This window comes from Phyllobates terribilis, unplaced genomic scaffold, assembly GCF_046119375.1.
Source record: "Phyllobates terribilis strain yellow unplaced genomic scaffold, ASM4611937v1 Scaffold_3__8_contigs__length_932513732, whole genome shotgun sequence".
In the NCBI taxonomy this organism is placed as follows: Eukaryota; Metazoa; Chordata; class Amphibia; order Anura; family Dendrobatidae; genus Phyllobates; species Phyllobates terribilis.
In genome coordinates, this window is record NW_027362763.1 from 113,140,760 (window position 1) to 113,162,684 (window position 21,925).

The 21,925-nt window shown below is 49.4% G+C and overlaps 1 long non-coding RNA gene across 1 annotated transcript in view; it reads right to left on the reverse strand.

Annotated features, from left to right (window-relative positions):
• Window positions 1–20,519, reverse strand: part of LOC141257965 (uncharacterized) — a 101,127-nt gene extending 80,608 nt beyond the window's left edge. Inside the window, exon 1 of the long non-coding RNA XR_012318146.1 lies at window positions 20,436–20,519. This is a non-coding gene — a long non-coding RNA (uncharacterized lncRNA). The remainder of the gene's footprint in view (window positions 1–20,435) is intronic.
• Between the last annotated feature and the right edge of the window lie 1,406 nt (window positions 20,520–21,925).

Sequence of the window (21,925 nt, forward strand, 5' to 3'; positions counted from 1 at the left end):
AGTTTAGAAGAATGTCCCCAGCGAAGAACCCTCTCCCGATCTGGCACAGCTACGAACGTCTTACCGGGTGGAAGACGAGTCAGATCCAAGGGGGCCACTTTCATCACCTTGGAGGAGTCGATGATGTGCGTAGGTTCCTCCTCTTGATCGGAGGACAGAAAGGACCGGGACAAGGCATCAGCTTTGACGTTCTTGTCCGCCGGACGGAAATGAAGAATGAAGTCGAAGCGGGCAAAAAACAACGACCACCGGGCCTGGCGAGGATTGAGTCTCTGGGCATTTTGGAGATATGCCAGGTTTTTGTGATCCGTGTAGATAATTACCGGGTAGAGAGCCCCTTCAAGCAGATAGCGCCACTCTCCCAGTGCCAATTTGATGGCTAGCAATTCACGGTCTCCTATGGAGTAGTTGCGCTCCGACGAGGAGAAGATTTTGGAGAAGAAGCCACACGTTACCATTCTCCCGGTAGAAGACTTCTGGGTGAGCACTGCTCCGGCTCCGGAGGAGGAGGCATCAACCTCCAGGTAGAATTGTTTATTACAGTCCGGACGGTGCAGGACGGGAGCAGAGGCGAAGGCTTTCTTTAGGGAAAGGAAGTCCTCCTCGGCTTCAGGCGACCATGTCCTGGGGTTAGCCCCCTTATGGGTAAGTGCAGATATGGGAGCAGTCCGAGACGAGAAGTGTGGGATGAAAAGACAATAGTAATTAGCGAAGCCCAGGAATCGCTGTATCGCCTTCAAACCTTCAGGACGAGGCCATTTTAGAACGGAAGAGAGCTTCTCGGGATCCATTTGCAGACCTGTTTGGGAGATGACATAGCCCAAGAACGGAAGGGAGGTCTGATCGAAGAGGCACTTCTCGTATTTGGCATAAAGGTGGTTCTGCCGAAGCCTAAGCAGGACCTGACGAACATCCCTCCGGTGTGTGGGGAGATCCGGAGAGAAGACCAAGATATCGTCCAGGTATACCACTACGCAGGAGTACAGGAGGTCACGGAAGATGTCGTTGACTAGTTCCTGAAAGACCGCGGGAGCATTACAGAGACCGAAGGGCATCACAAGGTACTCGTAGTGACCGTCCCGGGTATTGAATGCCGTCTTCCACTCGTCTCCTTGACGGATACGGACCAGATTATACGCTCCTCGTAGATCCAGCTTGGAGAAGATCCTGGCGCCCTTGAGACGGTCAAACAATTCGGAGATGAGTGGCAGGGGATATTTGTTTTTTACCGTGATGAGATTGAGTCCTCTGTAGTCAATACAGGGACGTAGCGAGCCGTCTTTCTTTTTGACAAAGAAGAATCCGGCTCCAGCCGGGGAGGTAGACTTTCGGATAAATCCCCTGGCCAGATTCTCTTCAATGTACTCAGACATGGCTCGGGTCTCGGCTGCAGACAACGGGTAGATACGCCCACGGGGAGGAGTGGTGCCAGGTACCAGGTCGATCGGGCAATCGTATGGCCTATGGGGTGGCAACGTCTCAGCTTCCTTCTTACCGAAGACGTCCGCATACGGCCAGTAGGGAGCCGGGAGACCAGGTAAGTTAGCTGGAGTAGGCTGTGGGCGAAGTGGACGGACCGGGACCAGGCAGGTCCTATGGCAGTCAGGACCCCATCGGAGTACTTCACCGGACCGCCAGTTCAATACGGGTTCATGTGTCTGGAGCCAAGGTAGACCTAGCAACAGGGAGTGAGAAAGTCCGGACAGCACATGGAATGAGATCTCCTCAGAGTGCAGCATTCCCACCTGCAGGGTTATGGGTTCAGTGACGAGCAGGATGGTCTCCGAGAGAAGTCTTCCATCCACGGAGGCGACTGACAATGGTTCAGCCAGGGACTTGGTGGGAATATGGTATCTCTCTACCAGAGAGTGGGAGATGAGGTTTCCAGCAGCTCCAGAATCCAGATGGGCGAGTTCAAAGAGACGGTTCTCTCCCCAAGCAATAGAGACCGGTAAGGTCAGAGACGGAGAGGGCTTACTTTTGTCTAGGACGACCTCTCCGAGTGGTCCTAGACACTGGCGTTTCCCGGCTTTTCCGGGCAGGAACGGATGAAGTGCTTCATACTGCCACAATAGAAACAGCTTCCCTCGGCTCGGCGAGATTCTCGGCGAGAACCGACCATCTTGGTCTGGTCGACCTGCATAGGCTCAGGAGAGTGTACCTGAGGAGAGACGGAGGGAGTGACGGGTTTCTGAAAAGTAGGAGCTAGACGTGGAAACCTCCTCTCACGGGTGATCTCTTTGGCACGATCCTGGAACCGCAGGTCAATCCGGGTGGCAAGAGTTATTAGGTCATCGAGAGTGGTAGGAATGTCCCGACCGGCAAGTTCATCTTTAATACGGCCGGACAGACCCTCCCAGAAGACGGAAACCAGAGCGTCATTATCCCAGGCCAGCTCCGAGGCAAGGGTACGGAACCATATGGCATATTGGCCCACGGTGAGACTTCCCTGACGGAGGCGTAGCAGAGATGATGCGGATGAGGTCTTCCATCCGGGTTCGTCGAAGACTTTCCGGAAAGCCGTGAGAAAGGCAGGCAAGTCGGACACCAGGGGGTCTCCTCTCTCCCATAGAGGATTTAGCCAGGCCAGGGCCTCCCCAGTGAGATGGGACATGAAGAAGGCAATTTTGGCCCGGTCGGAGTTAAACTGGTGAGACAGGAGTTCAAAGTGCAGGGTGCACTGATTTATGAAGCCCCGAGCCTGGGCGGAGTCGCCTCCGAAACGAGGAGGTGCAGAAAGCCGGGGTCCGGGGTAGGATACCATGTTATTAGTGGGCAGTGGAGCTGCCGGATTGCGAGTCATGGCACTGGCGGTGGTTGCAGGCAGAGCAGTCAGAGTGTCCAGGCGAGAATTGACATTCCGCAGGTGACCCAGGATGGAGTCCTGCTGGGACCTCTGACGGGACAGTTCATGACACAGGTCCGAGAGCGAGGGAGCTTGGGTGCCACCGGGTTCCATGGCCCGAGCAAACTGTAACGGGTCTGGGAGGCGGAACCTCTGAGCTACTATACAAGGTGGCAGTCCTTGTAAGGGAGCGGGTGGCGACCAGGGTAGACGGGCAGGCAGTCACAGCAGGTGACCGGGACAGTCTCTGAATGAACGGACAGGAGGTCACAGCAAGTGACCGGGGCAGTCTCTGGATGAACGGGCAGGAGGTCACGGCAAGTGACCGGGGCAGTCTCTGGATGAACGGGCAGGAGGTCACGGCAAGTGACCGGGGCAGTCTCTGGGTAAAGGATTGGTACGACCTGTGGCGGCAGATGATAGACGTGAGCTCCCAGGTGAGCAGGCGAGAGTCTCTGGATAAACGGGTGGTCACAGCATGTGACGGCGGAGCCTCCAGGAAGACCAACAGACAGGTAGCAGATGAGCGCTCCCAGGTGAGCGGGCAGGAGTCTCTGGACAGGCGGGTGGTCACAGCACGTGACGACAGAGCCTCCTGGTAGGCTAGCAGACAGGCAGCAGATGAGCGCTCCCAGGTGAGCGGACAAGCTGCTCCTTAGACAGACTGACAGGAGTTGGAAGGCAGACCGTCGGACCTCAGGCAAGCAGGCAGGTAGAAGATGTGCGCTCCCAGGTGAGCGGGCAAGCTGGTCCTTAGACAGACTGACAGGAGTTGGAAGGCAGACCGTCGGACCTCAGGCTAGCAGGCAGGTAGCAGGATATCAGGCAGGAATTAGACAGCAGACTGGCAGGAATCTGGCAGGTATCTGGCAGGTAACTGGCAACGGGACCTGAGGGCTGAAGCAGAGTAGTGAACAGTGCTACAACATTGCTCGGGCACCTCCATTTTGGAGGAGGTGCCTTTTATATGGGAGGTCCTCCGGCAATTGGCCGGGGACTCCTTAGGACGGCGCGCGCGGTCCCTTTAAGAGAGGGGGAGCGCGCGCGCGCACCCTAAGCACACTGCCGGGGAAGGAGCGCGTGCCGGAAGCAGCGGGGAGAGAAGCGCTGGAGGACGCCGCGCCAGGAGCGGGGAGGTGAGAGGGACGGCGTCTCTGCCTAGAATGGGGCAGAGACGCCGATGCTACAATATGAGCCCTCATATAGCCTCCTATTTACATGATGAGCCCCCACATAGCCCCCTATAAACAGTATGAGCCCCCATATAGCCTCTCTATATAGAGTGTGAGCTCTCACATATCCTCCTATAAACAGTATGAGCCTGAACAATTCCTCCTATAAACAGTATGAGCCCCCACATGAACCCTATAAACAGTATGACCCTCACATAGCTTCCTATATCCAGTATGAGCCCCCATATGGCCCCCTATAAACAGTGTGAGCCCCCACATAGCCTCTCTATATAGAGGTTGAGCCTCACATATCCTCCTATAACAGTATGAGCCCTCATTTAGCCACTCTATATACAGTATGAACCCCACATAACCCCATATACTGTATACAGTATGTGCCCACACATAGCCTCCCTATATACAGTATGAGCCCTAGGTAACCTCCTATATACAGTATGAACCCCCACGCAGCCCTATATAAACAGTATGAGCCCCACATAGTCCCTTTATACAGTATGAGCCCCCACATAGCCTCCTAAATACAGTATAAGCCCCCATATAGCCTCCTATATGCAGTATAAGCCCCCACATATTTTCCCATATACAGCATAAGCCCCCCACATAGTCTCCTATATACATTGTGAGCCCCATCATAGCCTCCTATATATACTGTGAGCACCCTCATAGCCTCCTATATACAGTATGAGGCCGCACATAGCCTCCTGTATACAGTGTGAGCTCCACATAGCCTCCTAAATACAGTTTGAGCCACCACGTAGCCTTTGTATATACAGTGTGAGCCCCCACATAGACTCATATATACATGCAGAAAAAACATACTCATCTCGCTCCTGTTCCCCGGGTGTGCTGCTCCGGTCTCCAACACCCTGACTCTCCATGCAGCAGACGCGATGAGGTGACGTGAATTACATTTTGCAGAGACAAGTCATGGATGGAAGAAGTGGTTATGGTGGTGTGGGCTGAATGAAAAAGAAAAGGGAAAGTGAACAACTATGATCAGAGAGATGGTAGATGACTTAATATACATATATTTGTACAATTACCAGCACACTATGCACATATGTAGCACCCTGAGGATTCGGCTGCTACAGGGGTATTGCACCTCAACCCTGAGGTGTGATATTCCACTCCCGGGTAAGGAAGGAGTGTGGAACTGAGCTCAGATAGACTGCATGCACTACATACATCCCATTCCAGAGGAGCAGGCCGACGGTACTCCCACTTAGAAATGTGCAGGTACAACCGAGCCTGTTCCTGACTGGAGTGGGAGGGGGGTGGTACATCCCATGTAGTGTAGGGGCAGATAGGGGGAGCAGTCTGGGTAGTGATAGGAGCTCATTGGGTGCTGGTCACCTGAGCTCACACATAGAGGGATATATAAGGAGGGCACCAACTAGAATCAGGGTCAGACGCAGAGGAGCCTGTCAGACGCAGAGGAGCCTGTCAGACGCAGAGAGTCAGTCAGCTGCAGAGGACAAGTCTGATGCAGAGAGCAGGAAACAGCAGCCCTGGAGAGAGAGAGAGTGGAGCAGAGAAAGACCCAGAGGGGGAAGACTGAAGGGACCCAAGAACCCAAATTAGAGCACCGGGTGAGGAGTCAGCATCAGGGTACCGGAACCCAAGCTGGTGGGGGCAAAAACAATCCCCAGCCAGAGACCGGAGCCCGTGGGCAGTGTCTGTCACGGTCACCCACCACATTCACCCCGAAGGCACACCACATGCAGGGTCAGGGAACCCAGGGCCAAGGGTGTCCCAAAAGAAGGCCCGAGGGAGCTGGACCTAGGTGAATCCCTGGTGGGGACGGCTGAAGAAAGGACAGAGGGAGAGCTCAGGGCCACGCTCCGGACTTGTTTGGGGGTTGGCTGGATCCAGGACCTGGTGGACGCAGCACGGCTCGGGTGGTCACTAGCAGCTGGAGTGACCGGAACATCAGCAGTAAGTAAACACCCTTAACTGCACAACCCGAGTCTGTCTTCATTGCCGGCTGCACCGCACCACCACAACCCCCATCCTCTGCGCCTGTCCCCTCTGAGGCTATACCCCTCCCGTTGGGGGTTATCCCACCAAGCTGCGCATCCACCATCAGCCTCAGCGGACCCTGCTGCAGCGGCGGCCACAGTGACCGCATCACAACGGGTGGCGTAGTCGACACAAAAGAACTTTAGTAACATCTGTAAAGCTGCCACATAACACTGAGCTTGACGCCCTGGGCACGGGACCGGGTCACAGCCGCTCGGAGACTACAACCCCCCCCATCTGATCCGGTGCCGGGTATTCCCCTCAAAAAGGAATATGTCCCAGGGGGCGCGTCAACTTTGGCGTAGTCGGCAGGATTACGTGCCCGCAACACCCGGGTACTGCGTGCCTGAAGAAAAGTGCAAGTTTACCTCAGAAAGAAGTCTCCCGCCGGTTCCGGAGGGTCCACGCCATCGGACTCCATCACCAGTCGTTTCCCGCCGATTGTCCGCCATTTCCAGCTTGTTCCCGCCATCTGCCGAGTTTCCCGCCACTGGGCGACGCTTCCCGCCAAAACCGCAGATTTCCCGCCTTGGAAGAGCAGTGGACGCCATTATGGGCGTGCCAAAGGAGGGCAAGAGGCCACCTCCCATCGTGGGCCAGGACAGAAAATGGCGCCAAAAGTGGAAACCGCCCCCACCAACAGAGACTGTGATGCTGGAGGTGTCTGTCAGCGTGAAAGAACTACCCCTGGAGCTGACAGTCACCGAGTTGCCCCGGGACCGCTCTCGAAGTGGGAGGAGACGAAAGAGAAGAGAAAAGATGGGTGTCGCTTGGAGCAGTTTGGAGCGAGCGCACCCGGAGGCAAGAGGTCTAACAAGGAGTAGCGGAGGAGCTCACCCGGAGATGGAGAGAAAGCAGAACAGCACCGGCCCGCTGGCCAGGAGTCTGCTAGAGACCGAGGAAGGAGGGCAGAGCAGCACCGGCCCGCTGGCCAGGAGCCTGCCGGAAGCCGAGCAGAGCAGCACCGACCCGATGGTCAGGAGCCTGCTAGAGTCCACAACCCCGCTAGGTCTAGCGGAGATCTTAGCGCAGCTCCCCCGAGACCGGGAGTGTGCACAAACTGCCTTGGAGGGCCTCGCAAGGAGGATGGCCCGGGTACAGCGTGAGATACTGGCGGAGTGGAGCCGGGAGATGACCCAGCAAGCTGAGACCCGTCCACGGAGCATGCTACCCTGGAAGAGGAAGCAGACCGCCTCTGAGGATGGCGCGGGAGGGCCCAAGGCCGGAGACGGCGCCGAGAAGGGAGCCGAACGCATGGAGGCAGGTAAAGGGGACGCCTATACCCCAAGCCGTGACACCGCTTACCTGCCCCAGCTCCCCGTCGCAGAGCCCGAAAGTCCCCCTGCTGTGCCCGTAGCCGCCATGTCACCGCTATGGACTAGGCCCCGACCGGAAGCCGCCGCAGCGACCCCTGTGACGTCACGCGCCTCGACCCGGAGCGTGACAAAGCAGGAAACACCACCAGCCTGGTCGCAAGGCCTAGTACCCCCGGGCGCCGCATCACCAACAGCGCCCCCTACCTCCGCGGAGCCTCCGGCCTGGCCGCAAGGCCAGGTAGCCCAGGGCGCCGCCGTATTAACGGTGCCCTTCACCTTCCAGGTGCCCCAGGCCTGGCCGCAAGGCCTGGGCAACCCGGGCGCCACCACCACCGCGCCCGCACCCGTAAAACCAAGGGTGCCACACCTGGGGGAGGACTTGTTCAGCCAGCTCACATGGCCGGACGGGTCTGAAGTTACCACCAGCTACAAGCAAAGAGCAGGAGGAAGATGCCGTTGAGTGCGGCAGAGCAGTAGATGTAAATAGTTACCCGACCGGGTACCAAAGAAACTGTTGCTATAGTCCCCGTTGGGACCAGCTGAGTGAACTGTTTACCCGTTAACCCCTTCATCTTACAGGCTGAGGACTGTGAGCAGCCATTCCCTTCCCTCTACCTGGCCGAGGACTGAGAGCGGCCAACTTCCCCTGTATATAGTTGCGCGTCCTAAAGCGCCCCCTACCGGTTTTATAAGAAAACCAGATTTTCTAAGAGACTGTCGCACTTTTCCCGGACACACGTTGCACAGTGTCCGGAGGAGGAACCTGAAACAAGAGACGACGAGAATGTTATATGAAAAGTTTTATATATATATAATGTTTTATATGTTTTATATGTTTATATGAAAAAAAAAAAAAAAAATGTATGTTTTTGGTGTTTTTGTCTTTACAGCCCGAGGACGTGCTGTGATTTACCAGGGGGGGAATGTAGCACCCTGAGGATTCGGCTGCTACAGGGGTATTGCACCTCAACCCTGAGGTGTGATATTCCACTCCCGGGTAAGGAAGGAGTGTGGAACTGAGCTCAGATAGACTGCATGCACTACATACATCCCATTCCAGAGGAGCAGGCCGACGGTACTCCCACTTAGAAATGTGCAGGTACAACCGAGCCTGTTCCTGACTGGAGTGGGAGGGGGGTGGTACATCCCATGTAGTGTAGGGGCAGATAGGGGGAGCAGTCTGGGTAGTGATAGGAGCTCATTGGGTGCTGGTCACCTGAGCTCACACATAGAGGGATATATAAGGAGGGCACCAACTAGAATCAGGGTCAGACGCAGAGGAGCCTGTCAGACGCAGAGGAGCCTGTCAGACGCAGAGAGTCAGTCAGCTGCAGAGGACAAGTCTGATGCAGAGAGCAGGAAACAGCAGCCCTGGAGAGAGAGAGAGTGGAGCAGAGAAAGACCCAGAGGGGGAAGACTGAAGGGACCCAAGAACCCAAATTAGAGCACCGGGTGAGGAGTCAGCATCAGGGTACCGGAACCCAAGCTGGTGGGGGCAAAAACAATCCCCAGCCAGAGACCGGAGCCCGTGGGCAGTGTCTGTCACGGTCACCCACCACATTCACCCCGAAGGCACACCACATGCAGGGTCAGGGAACCCAGGGCCAAGGGTGTCCCAAAAGAAGGCCCGAGGGAGCTGGACCTAGGTGAATCCCTGGTGGGGACGGCTGAAGAAAGGACAGAGGGAGAGCTCAGGGCCACGCTCCGGACTTGTTTGGGGGTTGGCTGGATCCAGGACCTGGTGGACGCAGCACGGCTCGGGTGGTCACTAGCAGCTGGAGTGACCGGAACATCAGCAGTAAGTAAACACCCTTAACTGCACAACCCGAGTCTGTCTTCATTGCCGGCTGCACCGCACCACCACAACCCCCATCCTCTGCGCCTGTCCCCTCTGAGGCTATACCCCTCCCGTTGGGGGTTATCCCACCAAGCTGCGCATCCACCATCAGCCTCAGCGGACCCTGCTGCAGCGGCGGCCACAGTGACCGCATCACAACGGGTGGCGTAGTCGACACAAAAGAACTTTAGTAACATCTGTAAAGCTGCCACATAACACTGAGCTTGACGCCCTGGGCACGGGACCGGGTCACAGCCGCTCGGAGACTACAACCCCCCCCATCTGATCCGGTGCCGGGTATTCCCCTCAAAAAGGAATATGTCCCAGGGGGCGCGTCACATACAGTACAGACCAAAAGTTTGGACACACCTTCTCATTTAAAGATTTTTCGGTATTTTCATGACTTTGAAAATTGTGCATTCACACTGAAGACATCAAAGCTATGAATTAACACAGTTGTTGTAGAGATGTGTTTGCTTCTAGAACTCTGTGTGGCATTGACCTGGTCTCTAATCTGAGCTGCTGTTAACCTGCGATTTCTGAGGCTGGTGACTCAGATAAACTTATCCTCAGAAGCAGAGGTGACTCTTGGTCTTCCTTTCCTGGGGTGGTACTTTTGGTGAGCCAGTTACTTTGTAGCGCTTGATGGTTTTTACAACTGTACTTGGGGACACTTTCAAAGTTTGCCCAATTTTTCGGACTGACAGACCTTCATTTCTTAAAGTAATGATGGCCACTCGTTTTTCTTTACTTAGCTACTTTTTTCTTGCCATAATACAAATTCTAACAGTCTATTCAGTAAGACTATCATCTGTGTATCCAGCAGACTTCTGCACAACACAACTGATAGTCCCAACCCCATTTATAAGGCAAGAAATCCCACTTATTAAACCTGACAGGGCACACCTGTGAAGTGAAAACCATTTCCGGTGACTACCTCTTGAAGCTCATCAAGAGAATGACAAGTGTGCAAAGCAGTCATCAAAGCAAAAGGTGGCTACTTTGAAGAACGTAAAATATAAGACATATTTTCAGTTGTTTCACACCTTTTTGTTAAGTATATAATTTCACATGTGTTAATTCATAGTTTTGATGCCTTCAGTGTGAATGTACAATTTTCATAGTCATGAAAATACAGAAAAATCTTTAAATGAGAAGGTGTGTCCAAACTTTTGGTCTGTACTGTATATAGTATGCAGAGCACTGGAATTGATATATACAATTATACCACTACATGGTTGCTGCACAGTGATAATATCAGTGTTTATACTGTTAATAATCAGTATGGTATATTATCACTACAGTACATGTTGGTGATATGTTGTTATGATCTGGCTGTATTTATTGATTATTGTCTCATATTGTGGTATTGATTGTAATATTGGTCTTAGTACAGTCATGATGGTAATGATCAGTATGGTGGCATTATTTTAGCATTATGTGGTGGCATTATGTGGTCATAACTTGGTAGGATTATTTACTAGTGATGGGCGGACCCGTGGATATCCGAATATCTATTAAAAGTTTGGTTCGGTTACCAGAACAGTACCTGACCCGGAACACGGACCCCATTCATATGAATGGGGCCCCCGAACATCCATGATTTCCCACGCAGATGACAGCGTGGGAAAAAGGGGCTCTGATCGGTTAGAACTACGGGCTCACTCTGTCAGATGACAGTGTGAGCCCGCAGCTGTGACTGTGACCAGTCGTAAAAAGCTTACCACAGGTCACAGGCATCAGCTGATGAGAGTACTACTCCCATCAGCCTATGCCTGCTGTTACAGAGCAGACGCCGCTGTGTAATCACTCCTGCAGTGTATAGCGCTGAGCTGCCGTGAAAGAGTTCACAGGAGTTCATCAGCTGATGAGCTCCAGTGATCTCACTTACGGCACCGCTACGGCGTGAGACAGTTCTCACGCAGCGGCGGTGCCGTAAGTGAGGTTACCGGGTTTCATCAGCTGATGAACTCCTGTGAACTCTCTCACGGCAGCTGATCGCTACACATTACTTGTGTCAGTGTGAGCCTGTTGTCATGTACAATATATTGTATGTCTATATACTGTTGACACATATATATACTGTTGTTATACACATGTAAATATATATATGGTGGCTCATTATACCCGTAATATTATTTTGAGGAATGTATTAACATTGTCTGTTTCTCTGACCTAACAACCTTTGACTATATGAGCCTTTTTACTAATCGGGTCACATTGGCCTGTGTATAAATACTATGCTACTTGGATGATCACTTAATATCTACTAGGCTGTACAATTTGGGTCCTGATTGTCCCATATAGCGGTAGAATTTTTTTACACACTGTATGTTGTTTTGCACCATTTTTTGCACCAATTATCTGCATGTGATAATTTTTAACAAAATTGAATATTTAATAAAACAATTTTTTATGATGTAGATCGGCCTTTGATCGTCATCATAAACGTCAGTCAGCTTAACGTCTGTTGTGGGTAAATTGTTTGAAGGATTTCTTAGAGATGCTATTGTAGAATATCTTAATGATAATAACTGTCTAACTCCATATCAACATGGATTCATGAGGGATCGCTCCTGCCAAACAAACCTGATCGCCTTCTACGAGGAGGTGAGCTCACAGCTGGACCGGGGAGAGTCAGTGGATGTTGTATACCTTGACTTCTCCAAAGCGTTTGATACCGTGCCACACAAAAGGTTGGTATATAAAATGAGAATGCTTGGTCTGGGGGATAATGTGTGCAAGTGGGTAAATAGCTGGCTGAGTGATAGAAAGCAGAGGGTGGTTATCAATGGAGTAAGCTCAGGGTGTGTCAGGGTTACTAGCGGGGTGCCTCAAGGGTCTGTCTTGGGCCCTATATTATTTAATATATTTATTAATGATCTAGTGGAAGGGTTGCATAGTAAAATAGCAATATTTGCAGATGATACTAAACTTTGTAAAGTAGTTAATACAGATGAGGACAGGGCACAGCTACAGGAGGATTTAGATAAATTGGGGAGTTGGGCCAAAAAATGGCAAATGGGGTTCAATGCCGATAAATGTAAGGTCATGCACATGGGAAAGAAAAACAGCAGTCACCCATACATATTAAATGGGAAACCGTTGGGGAAATCTGACATGGAGAAGGACCTGGGCGTCTTGGTTAATAGCAAATTAAATTGGAGTGCCCAGTGTCAGGCAGCAGCTGCGAAGGCAAATAGAGTCATGGCATGCATCAGAAGAGGAATAGGGGCATATGATGAGAAGATTGTTCTTCCTCTGTATAAAGCGCTGGTAAGGCCGCACTTAGAATATTGTGCACAGTTCTGGGCTCCGGTGCTCAGGAAAGACATATTGGAGCTAGAGAGGGTACAAAGGAGGGCGACTAAGGTAATAAAGGGAATGGAGGGACTAGAATACCCAGAGAGGTTGTCAAAATTAGGCCTATTTACATTGGAAAAGAGAAGGCTTAGGGGAGACCTCATAAACATGTATAAATACATCAGGGGGCAGTACAGAGATCTCTCCCATGACCTGTTTATACCAAGGATGGTGACAAAGACGAGGGGGCACACTATGCGTCTGGAGGAAAGGAGGTTCCTGCACCAGCATAGAAGGGGATTCTTTACGGTCAGAGCCGTGAGACTCTGGAACTCTCTGGGAGAGGAAGTGGTGATGTCCAACTCACTTAATGAGTTCAAGAGAGGCCTGGACGCCTTTCTTGAGAACAATAAAATTACATCTTATGCTTAGTTAATTAATCCAGGGATTTAATCTTACTGCCAGATTGGTGTCGGGAAGTGAATTTTTCCTCAATGATGTAAATTGGCCTATACCTCATGGTTTTTTGTTGCCTTCCCCTGGATCAGCGCTGCGGAATAGCTGCAGTGCACAAGAAATAGGCTGAACTGGATGGACGCTTGTCTTTTTTCGGCCTTATAAACTATGTAACTATGTAACTATGTTGCTTCGGTTGTTTATGTTTATCTTGCGATTTTGCCATTATACGGTCAGTAGTTGCCACTCTTCACATTGTAGTATGTGTACATTATGGAGTGGCACCGTTTGAAAATTATACTAGTATAAGTCATCTAGATCATCGTAGGACACTATGGATTATTTCATCACTTTGGATAGGTGAGGGATATGGTTGTTTTTTATTTTTGCTGTTTTACAGTTGACAGTGGCTTCTGGGATTAGGTGTTAGGTGAGTATAAATTAGCTTATTTATTTTCTGTTTTTTACAGGGAACAATGGTGTGAAGATATTCAAGGTAATCCCCTGTCGATCACTGTGCACTGGCAGGCGGGTTTTACGAAGCTCTACATATGAAAATTTGACACTGCAGCTTGCAAAGGAAGGAGCTGAAGAAGCGAAGAGTGAGAATTCTCACAGCAGCTGCAAGCTACACAGGATGTCCCTTCCCCTGACGCCATGTGCCTATTCAAGAAACATAATTCAACAGCGAGTTATGGGGAAAAGATTAATCTCAGTGATACACAAAATAGACCTGAGGGGATGCGGATTGTAACCCTAGTTTTAAACATAGTCCAGCGTAAGGAAAGGAGATACCCAGCACAGCCTTGCAGGGGCCCCTAGGACTCTGATGTTTAGCATCCATGCGTAGCAGGGGCCCGGCTGGGTCCAATGACACCAGAACGGGCTCCCTAGGACTGTCCAGTAAGAACATATGGCCCATTTTAGTTTTGGGAGCTCTTAGCTGGGAAATAACAGGGATGGAGACTTGGGCTCCACCAGGGGTGCAGTAGGGGGAGTGACACAGAGAGTTTGAAGGTCTCTGTAGCTAGAGCCTATTGTCTTTTTCCTGGGGAGGTCGTGATATCAAGTCATCCACCTGATTGTCACAGCTGACACCCGGTGCTATGTGCAAGGAACGGTCCCGCACCGCTCCCTGCACATTAACCCCCGAAATGCTGTGATTGAAATCGATCGCAGCATTCTGGTGGCAAGAGGAGGTTAGCGCGATACTTACCTTCTCTGCCGGCATCCCGCAGCGTCTGAGTCCGGTCCCAGATGTTGTCATGGTGACCCGATGTCATCATGACAACATCCGGGTCATCAGAAGGCAGGAAGTTGCTTTGGTCATGCGCCACGCGTGACCAAAGTAACTTTTCCCTGTGCAGCGCTGACAGGCTGCATAGCACAGGGATGGTGATGAAGTTAACCCCTTTAGTGAACAGGGTAAAAAAATAAAAAACAAAACATAAAACGATGCTTTATCATACCACCAAACAAAAAATGGAATAAAACGAGATCAAAAAGACAAATGTAAATAAAAATGGTACCGCTGAAAACGTCATCTTATCCCGCAAAAAACAAGCCACCATACAGCTCCAACGGCAGAAAAATAAAACATTTATAGCTCTCTAGCGATGCATAAACAATTCTTTTTTCTATAAAATAGTTTTCATTGAGTAAAAGTGCCACAACGTGAAAAAAAATATAACTGTGGTACCGCTGTAAACGTACTGACCCGAAGAATAAAGCTTCCTTATCAATTTGACGACACATAGAACGGCATAAAAAAACCACCAAAAAACAATTCGTGAATTGTTGTTTTTTGTTTATTCTGCCTTCCAAAAATCGGAATAGAAAGCAATCAAAAAATGTAATGTGCCCAAAAATGGTACCAATAAAAACATCAACTTGTCCCACAAAAAAAAAAAAATATGGAAAAATTATAGCTCTCAAAAAATTGCGATCCATAAACTAGTCTTTGCAAAAAAAAAGGGTTTTTTAGTGTGTGACAGCTCTCAATCATAAAAACCTGATATGAATCTAGTATCCCTGTAATTGCACCGACCCGAAAAATAAAGTTGTCTAATCACTTATACCGCACGAGGAATGGCGTAAAAAATAAACTTTAGGGTTAGGGATAGGGTTGTGCTAGGGTTAGGGTTAGTGTTGTGCTAGGGTTAGGGTTGGGCTAGGGTTAGGGTTGGGCTAGGGTTTGGGTTGGCTAGGGTTAGGGTTGGGCTAGGGTGAGGGTTGAGCTAGGGTGGGGCTAGGGGTAGTGTTGGGGTAGGGTGGAGCTAGGGTTAGGGTTGGGCTAGGGGTAGCATTGAGCTATGGGTAGGGTTGTGCTAGGGTTAGGTTTGTACTAGGGTTAGGGTTGTGCTATGGTTAGGCTAGGATTGGGTTAGGGTTGGGCAAGGGTTAGGGTTGCGTTAGGGTTGAGCTAGGGTTAGGGTTGGGCTAGGGTTAGGGTTGAGCTAAGGTTGCGTTTGGGCTAGGGTTGTGGTTGTATTAGGGTTGGGGTTGGGATTTTTTCAGAAGTAAAGAAAAAAATACCGTCTATATGGCAACTAATGTTGAGCACAAGAGCTCGCTACTTGAGTTTGCATCGGGTGCTCGGGTATGCACCGAGTATAGCGGGTGCTCGAGTGACATGCTCAAGTCTCCGCCTCAAATGTTTTGCAGCTGTTATATAGCAAAAAAAACCTTGCTGGGACTGCCTGTCATGCACAAGCGATCCCCACATGTTTTTATTTGGGTGACTAACAACCATGAAACATGCGGGCGGGGACTCGAGCATGTCACTTGAGCGCCCGCCATACATGGTCCATACCTGAGTACCCGATGCAAACTCAAGTAGCGAGCACTTGCACTCAAGACTAATGACAGCTTATTCAATATGATGACCTAATGTTATCAAATTCTGTGTCGTACCTCTGGGTTCAAAATGTTCACTATACCCCTTGATAAAATCCTTCAGGGGTGTAGTTTCCAAAATGGAGTCACTTGGGGGGGGGGGGGTTCCACTATTTAGGCACATCAGGGGCTCCCCAAACGCAACATGGCGTCCACTAATTCAAGCAAATTTTACATTCAAAAAGTCAAATGGCGTTCCTTCTCTTCCGAACCCTGCCGTGTGCCCAAACAGTGTTTTTTCCCCACATATGGGGTATCGGCTTACTCAGGAAAAATTGCACAACAAATCGCGTGGTGCAATTTCTCCTGTTACCCTTATGAAAATGCAAAATTGGGGTCTGCAAAACATTTTTGTTGGAAAAATGTGAAAATGTTATTTTTACAGCTCCATGATATAAACTTCTGTGAAGCACCTGGGGGTTCAAGGTGCTCACCACACACCTAGATAAGTTCCCTGAGGGGTCTAGTTTCCAAAATGGTGTCACTTGTGGGGGGTTTCCACTGTTTAGGCACATCGGGGGCTCCCCAAACGCAACATGGTGTCCGCTAATTTTTCAAGCAAATTTTACATTCAAAAAGTCGAAAATGAAAAAAAATTGCGGTCTAAAGTAACATTTTTGTGAAAAAAGTTAAATGTTCATTTTTTTCTTCCACTTTCCAAAAATTACTGTGAAGCACCTGAAGGGTTAATAAACTTCTTGAATGTGGTTTTGAGCACCTTTGGGGGTGCAGTTTTTACAATGGTGTCACTTTTGGGTATTTTCTATCATAAAGGCCCCTCAAAGTCACGCCAGATGTGATGGGGTCTCTAAAAAAGTATTTTTGTAAATTTTGTTGTAAAAATGAGAAATCGCTGGTCAATTTTTAACCCTTATAGCTCCCTAAAAAAAAAAAATGTGATTCCAAAATTGTGCTGATGTAAAGTAGACATGTGGGAAATGTTATTTATTAACTATTTAGTGTAACATATCTCTATTTAAGGGCATAAAATTTAAAATTTTGAAAATTGCAAAACTTTCTACATTTTTACCAAATTTCTGATTTTTTCACAAATAAACGCAAGTGATGTCAAAGAAATTTTACCACAATGATGAAGTACAATATGTCACGAAAAAACAGTCTCAGAATCAGCGGGATCCATTTGAAGCGTTCCAGAGTAATTACCTCATAAAGTGACAGTGGTCAGAATTGTAAAAATTGGCCTGGTCATTAACGTGCAAACCACCCTGGGGGTAAAGGGGTTAATACTAGACCTCTGAGCATAAGACGGAAAAGTCGTGGAACTATGGAAATCACAGGTCGGAGAGACGTGTTGGTGATCTGCAAATGATAAAATAATGGATACAACATTTTCAAAACGTCTCAATTTATCCAGTATCGAGTATGATCCCCAAGCACAGAAATCCCCGCACTTACAGCCTCGGCTCCTGTTTTTACTTTATTGTATGGTTCGTTTATCCGCATTATCCACATTGTGGTTTTTACAGGTTTTATCTATATATTTTGTCTATGCACATTTTAACCTGAGTGTTACGAATCTGCGAACTCAGATATCCTGTGTTAAGTATTGTGGAATTTTTCAGGCTCAAACTAAGAAACGTAGAGCTCAGAAACGCGTTGCCGTCTGGTTGAAGTACGTTTTGCTGATGGCATTTGTACATTTTTCATGTGCTATTTTTGTACGAAGCCACTTAAATTTGGTTGTGTTTATATGGATTAAATAAAGTGCTGACTTTTATGGAAAAAGGGAGTGTTGGCCTGAATTTCACATTGCTATATCACTTTTCATACTTTTGCATAGACCTGGTCAGAGAGTCTGGACATGTACAGTAACTCTGCTCTACAGACTCCGGCCACAAGGTAAGTTTAGTCTTACAGAGCCGCTATCTGTCACCATGCACACTCAGATTTTATCAGCTCAAATGTCTCCCGTACCCCTAGACTGTACCTGTTATATTTCCCCATCAACTACATGATGACAATTAGCAGCCATAAACTTAATGCATTGTAGGGGTTTTCCAGGTTTACTATATTGACCTCTTCACCGGTGGGGTTCAACATCAACTGACATCCAACAATCGGAATTATTATAAAGACATTTGTAACTGTGGACCATAGCACAGTATTGGAACTCAGTGGTTGCAAAACCACAGATTGATATGGGGGTGGGGGAGGCATTTACAAAACCTAGGTGCCATAGACATTGACTGAAAATAAGTCCCCTTAAGAAATGGAAGTCTGCACATGTGTAGGAGAACAGTGGTAGGCAGGACAAAGATACCAGTCTCCTCCTGGAGGGCAATTTTACAGACTGTGTAAACCAATGGGACGTAGATTGAGAACTGGATCACTAATGATCGACTATTATTGTGATTGTGACAGGTAATCAAATTTTTCACTAGTGGCTACTAGAGGTGAAATGTAGTATTGCATCCCAACCAGTTAAAGGATTAGGAACTAGGGATGTCACGGGTGTGTCAGGCTTGACATACAGTCATTCTGGATCCGGCTGTAGAAGGTCGCTGCGCTTGGCCTTGCAGACACCTTCTTGATCCTTTCATCATCCCTCCCACTCTAGCACCCAGCGGTGATCTCCACGATCGCCTGCTAATTAACACACCCTTTCTGGATCTTTAAATATACTCAGTTTCTCAAGAGAGTTGCTGGTGATAGAGTAAATTCCTCTGTTCAGGTCTGGAGTTCTAGCAGTCAGCGATATTCTTCTTGGAGTTCCTTTATGGATTGTAGTTGTGTTCTCTCTGGTGTCTCCTCAAAGCTAAGTGTATCTCCTTGTCTGTTTCCCTTGTTTGTCTTTAGTTGCAGTGGGGCCGACTAGTGCTAACTCCTCCCCCTCCCTACCTAGGGCCTAGCTCTAGGGTCAGCCAGGGCTAAGGTATCCTGCTTGGCGATAGGTGTGGAACCTATTTAGGAACGATAAGGGAGTCATGGTGTTGTTAGATCTGCTTAGGGGTCTCCACTCCCCCTTTCCCTAGTTTCTGGGCTTTCCCCCTTTTCCCGTTGTTGTACGCCGGGTTCTTCCCATACCTAGCATGACAAGGGATGAGCAGACCCGTGGAAGTTCAGGTTTTGGTACCCAACTGAACTTTAGTCCAAAGTTTGGTTCGGGTACCAAAACTGTACCCGAACTTGATCCAGTACATGGACCCCATTGAAATCATTGTGAACTCCAACTTTTGAGATGGAAAAATCTCACTCTCCCTCCTTCTCTTTTCTCTATCTCTCTCCTCCCGCTTCTCTCCTCCCTCTCTCTCTTTCCTCCCTCTCTCCTCCCTCTCTCTCTCTCCTTCATCTCTCCTCCATCTCTCTCTCCTTCATCTCTCTCTCCTCCATCTCTCTCTCCTCTATCTCTCTCTCTCCTCCATCTCTCTCCCTCGCACTCTTCTCCATTTCTCTCTTCTCAATCTCTCTCTCCCTTGCTCTTTGTCCTCCATCTCTTTCTCTCTCCTCCCTCTATCTCTCTCCTCCCTCTCTCTCTCTCCTCCCTCTCTCTCTCTCCTCCTTTGCTCTGTCTCCTCCATCTGTCTCTCCTCCATATCTCTCTCTCATCCATCTCTCTCCCTTACCCTTTCCTCCATCTCTCTCACTCTCTCCTCTCTCTCACTTGCTCTTTCTCCTCCATCTCTTCCTCTCCCCCCCATATAATGCTCCATGCAGGATTTAACTTCTCACCCCCATATAATGCCCCATACAAGATGTCACCTCTCCCCCCATATAATGCCACATGTAGGATGTCACCTCTCCCCCCATATAATGCCCCATGCAGGATGTCACCTCCCCCATATAATGCCCCATAGGATATCACCAACCCCATATAATGCCCCATGCAGGATGTCACCCCCCTCCATATAATGCCCCATGCAGGATATCACCCCCCTCTCTTTAAAATGCCCCATGCAGGATGTCACCCCCCATATAATGCCCCATGCAGGATGTCACCCCCCCATATAATGCCCCATGCTGGATGTCACCCCCCCCATATAATGCTCCATGCAGGATGTCACTCCCCCATATAATGCCCCATGCAGGATATCACCCCCCCCATATAATGCCCCATGCCTCCGTACATTAAAAAAAATAATAATCAAATACTCACCTCACTCCTCCTTACCTGCTGCCGCTGCTCAGGTCCGTACTCCAGCGTCGCCGGCGTCTTCCCGCCCTGCGCTGCCTGTGATGGCTCAGCGGATCTGCGGAGGCAGGAGGAGAGGTAAGTATCCGGCTGCTGGGCCCTGAGCAAGCGGGGGAGAAGGGCGGGCGCTGGCACCGCTCTCCTCCGCCCATAGCCCGATTCATGCTTAGTATGTCCTGCCAGCCTCCTTGGTACTTTCATGCCCACCCAGCATGTCCTGCCAGCCACTGGTGGTAGTACATGCTGCTAGGCATAGTAACAGTAACGAGAGGTTGGCAGCAGGACAGGCTGGGCAATGGGCATGATGATAATCATGCCCATTGCCCAGTAGCATTTACTGACAGCCTCGGCCAGGGGTCCTCTCAGCCACCCCTCCCCCCTATCCCTTCCTCCCCTCCCGACCCCTGCTTTTCATACTCACGCGTCGAGATGAGCTGCAGGCCTGCAGCCGCTGCCTAGGGCAACGGCGGATCCGTCCTCCACAGCGCGCACAGGAAGCCGTCCCAGGGCGATGATGTCATCGCCCTGAGACTGACCTCCTGCGCACGCGCCGGCAGAGGTGGCAGAGGGGCACTGCGGCAGCAGGCAGAGCAGGGAGACCAGTCTCCTTGCTGTGCTGCTGCAGAGGGCCCATCACTAATCATATCGGCAGTGCTGCCTATCTGATTAGCGAACCGGGAGGTCCTCTGTTCTCTGTACAGGGCCCAGTGGGTGTGAGGGCGGGGCTTAGGGGCATGGCCATCGGAACCCGGAGCCCACCGGGGGTTTTCCCGATCATACGGTGGGCCAGTACGCCCCTGCCCATAATCCCAGCTGGGGGCTGGGATTCGAAGCATGGTAAGGCCCAAACTAGACATGGCCACCATGAATTTCTAGTAAACAGAAAAAAACACATGTAGGGACTCCATCTTTAATAAAAAAAAAAATCCTCGTTCCGACGTAATCCATGGGTCTTCTGTCTTCAGCTCTGCTACATCTTTGCCATCAGAGAAATATGTCTGCTGACAGATGAGCAGGCACAGAATGACACTGGAGCACTGTTACTGTGTAGTGCGGCACTATGTTGCTTTTTTGTCATTTCATGCTGTGTAGAAATCTTGGGAAAAGTGTGGATTGTGCTCTGGAAGTGATCAGTTATAGCTAACTATGTTATTTTCTGCAGAGATAAGTCCTGCATAGAAGATGGGATATATCGGTCTGCAGATAAAGAACTTCACCTAGAGACATCACTGGTGAGTATGTGTATTACCTATGTTGAGTATATGTATTACCTATACACACACACTGACACTATATACAGAGCTCCTGTGTATAATATTAATGGTGATCATTGCATTACCTGTACACTGACACTATATACAGAGCTTCTGTGTATAATGTCACTGGTGATGACTGATAACCTGTACACTATATACAGAGCTCCTGTGTATAATATCACTGGTGATCACTGTATAACCTGTACACTGACCCAATATACAGAGCTTTTTTACATTTTTATTATTTTAGCATTATTTGTCACTATGTTGTGGCATTATGTGCTTTGGTCATGAGATGACGATATTTGTCCCTTGTATGTGGTATTATTCAGTCACTATGTGGTGGTAATATGTGGTCTCATGGTGTGTCAGTATTTATACCTTGTATCTGGTAGCATTTGATCACTATGTGGTGGTATTATGTGCTTTTGTCATGGTGTGGCGGTATTTGTGCCTTGTATGTGGCATTATTTGGGCACTATGTGGTGGTACTATGTGAACTGGTCACGGTGTGGTGGTATTTCTGCCTTCTATCTGGTAATATTGGTCTTGGTAGAGTGGATTGTGGTTGGTCATTTGTTTTATCTGATATCAATAAGGGGAAACCTCTTTATTTCCAATATATATTAAATACTTGGATGTTTAACCCCTCCCT